The sequence below is a fragment of the Pagrus major genome, chromosome 1, assembly GCF_040436345.1.
Source record: "Pagrus major chromosome 1, Pma_NU_1.0".
Lineage (NCBI taxonomy): Eukaryota > Metazoa > Chordata > Actinopteri > Spariformes > Sparidae > Pagrus > Pagrus major.
Genome location: NC_133215.1, coordinates 4,540,455 through 4,543,941, shown reverse-complemented (window position 1 = coordinate 4,543,941; position 3,487 = coordinate 4,540,455). Strand labels below are relative to the sequence as shown.

The following is a 3,487-nucleotide window of genomic DNA, read 5'->3' as shown; positions in this document are numbered from 1 at the left end:
CAGCAGCTCCGCACTGGAATGGTGGTTTTGCTACGCCCTGCCCCCACTGAGCTCTCTGATTGGGCGAGCTGCGGACGTGAAGGCGAGGCAGGAGGGGGGGAGATGTGAGGAGGAGGGGGCTTCTCCTACAGCAGCGGGGGGGGAGGAGGAGTGAGGAAGAGGGAGAGAAAGAGAGAGGGGAGGGGTGAAGCAGGAAGCTGCATCTGCCTGATAACCTGCCTCTCTCTCCTCCCAGCAGCACAGAGAGCCAGAGACTTCCCCTCTGCCGGCACGTCTCGCATGCTGCCACGGCACCCAGAGGTGTACGTGCGGAGGGGCAGCGCGGCCACACGGTGATGTCATCATCCCCTCTTCCTGCTGCATCACACTCAGCATCAGCTATAGGATGAAGGGCATCAGCTACAAGCAACCATCTCCCAACAGCTCCTCACATAAAGAGACTCGTGACCGACTGGCTTTCTTATCTCCTACAACACCATCCCCTCCCACAGCAACTAGTGTCACATTCACACTCAAAGACGTGCGGGTACACATGCATGTTGGCTTCAAAATGTGCTTAATAATATACAAACCTCTCACTTGATCTCATAAAATATTCAAAATGAGAGATTCAGTCACAGTTTTTAGTCATCAGGTGACGTTTTTATCATCTCAGCAGTCTGTGGTGTTTATACGAACAAAATGAAGGAGGAATAACAAAGATAACGGAAAGAAAAGAAGAAAAATACCACTGATACTTTCCTACACTGGGTTTGACTCTTGCTCTTCTCCCTAGTTCAGGTTATATCTCTGGTCTTGTGGTGTAGAGACTCCCCATGCTGTCAGTCACCTTAGATTAATAACAAGGTTTATAATATAATGACATAATATACGTGTTCGAGGGTGATTAATACATTCCTGGCCTGAGGTAAAGGAGATGAGTGCATGTGCAGTTCAACTCTTTGAACTCCTTGAAGTTCCTAACTTCTGTGGTATTTCTGTTTCCGGTAATCTCGGAAAATTGCGAGTCAGCACTGCAGATTAAACCGGAGCTGACAGCCTCAGACTACAACCTCCTCCTCAAGACAAGGAAGGAGTTCAGTGGTTGTCAGATTTTCCAAGTGATGATGATGTTATACCACTTTCTGGAGGTTTGGAGAAGACACAGACTTCTACAAAGAAGGGATACGTATGCTCCACGACTGCCGGACTAAGTGTGTAAATGTAGCAGGGGACTGTGTTGAAAAATACATTTGCTAGGTTTTCTGAAATTGGCTCCTTCTACCTTTACTTATCCATCACCCCTCGTATACAATCCAAAAAAGTCTGACCTGAAGCTCCTCAACCGAAACTTTAACCATGTTTTGAAATATCCACAAATGTTAAATGTAAGTTATCTGACAATGAAGTTACTCAGGTCACTAGATGTTTGTTGATATTACTACTTGTGCAGTTAAACAATCTGTTACAGGTTCACAGGACGCTGTTGTGAAGCAGCAGTGTCACGTTTCTAATGAATAAATCAGGTGGTATCAGATCGGTGCATAGACTTGTGTTTATCACTGAGACCAGATCCAGGATTGTAGGCTGTATGGAGACATTTAAGTCTCGACAGCAAACAAAACAAAGACATGAAGAGAAGAATAAACAAAAAGTAACTTAATTTGTACTTTGCACATAGAGTAAACTGTATATTACTATTATGTAGGAAGGTACTGGTCATCTGACTCAGGCTGACTTTCCGTTCTGTCCGGTAGTTGATTACATTCAGCTGCAGGTGTAAATCAGTGACTGATTAGGAGACTCGAACTAACGTAACTCGAGATCTAGACCTCGAGAGCAGAACTGAGAACGAGTAGACAGATTGTATTTCACTCTTTAGTTTGGACTTTTCATCTACTGTCAGTGTCAAAGTGTTTATCCCAGTGATGGAATATAACTAAGTACATTTACTCAAATACTGTGTTCAAGTACAATTTTGTGGTACCTGTAGTTTACTTGAGTACTTCCTGTTTCTGCTACTTTATACTTCTTGTACTTCTTGTACTTTGTACTCCTCTACATGTATTTGATAACTTAAGTTACCAGCCAAAGTAGTGAATTTTAAAATGTAAAATTTGTATTGGGGAATATTTTAACAAGATATCTTTACTTTTACTAAAGTATGACATCAGGGTATGTTTTCCCTCGTTGTCTCTGGACTTGATCTCTGCTGTCTTTGTGTGAGTAAAGAGATTATCAACAAACCAGATACTGTTTTCTAAAACCAAAGATTGACCGTAGTCATGCTAAAGAAAGTGGTGGATGTTCAGAGTAACTCATAAAACCAGGAATTAAAATAAATTGTGTTCCCTTTTTGTTCACCGATAACCGATCAAGCAGCTCATGAAGCCTTTTATCTGCAATAAAGCTGAAAGATTATAGTAATTTTTTGATTGTATAAGGACTATCAGAGATAACAAGAAGTCAATGAGACAGTAAGCCTCCCTCCATCCTCTCAGATGTGCTGAAGTGTGTTTAATCTGCAGTAATATTAGCTGCATACATAAAATATTTTCCGTTATCTAAACTGTGACTCATTTTAAAAGGTGTCCTCTTTTAGGCAGCACATGGTTGGAAGCCCCTTTGTGAATTACTCTAAAGCCTGATGCAACAAATCTCAGCATTGCTTTACACGGTCGACCCTCCTCTCTCCCCCCTGCAGCTCCGTTACGTCAACGCGCCGTGCGTAACACGACTCGTGTCTGCTGACTCAATGACGTACAAAATCCTCTGACGTCCCTTTATTTCCCCTCCTCGCTTAGCTGCTCTGATTTAGGATTTCCCTCCTTGGTTCCCCTCCATCCTGCCCACATTCCCCTCCTCCCCTGTCCCGTCTTCTTCTGCCAGCTGCAACCACGAGTCAGCGAGTGCATGAATGAATAGACAGCTTTCCCCCCACCGAGCCCCAAAAGAGCTGCTCAGAGGAGCGACGGAGAGGAGGGAGGGTGTAGTGATCACTCACTCCCTCTCTGAGGCAGAATATCCTGCCTGGTGTCATGGCTGCTTCAGGGTGACCTTCTCTGCTGACCTTCACGTAATTAAAGTGTCCCTACTGACGGACTCCACTGACACACAAACCCAGTAAATGTATAGCTAATTAATGATGGTGAGGAGATTAAAGGCAGATTCTTAGGATTCGCATGTAAACCTGAGACATATGACAAACATCTTTATGTCTCCAGCTTTTTTAAATGTGAGGTTTTGCTTATAACTTAAAACAGATTCCAGTAAACATTTTGTGAAAAGTGTCTTTATTGATGGTGCAAGAGGAAAGTCAGTGACATTCATTTGAAAAAAAAAAAAAGAAAGCTGGTGAAACGTGAATGTGCTCACTACATTTCATTTATTTAACTTAATAGATTTTGATGTTTTTGTGCTCAAGTGGACTAATTGATCTGATGGTGGCGCTCGAGAGAAAAGGTCAGAGGGTCGCCAAAATCATTTGTCACTCTTGGTCATTATTATT

At 43.0% G+C, this 3,487-nt stretch overlaps 1 protein-coding gene across 1 annotated transcript in view; it reads left to right on the top strand.

The window, feature by feature from the left end:
- myom2a (myomesin 2a) overlaps positions 1–3,487 on the top strand; it is a 57,521-nt gene that overhangs the window by 21,296 nt on the left and 32,738 nt on the right. The window lies entirely within an intron of this gene.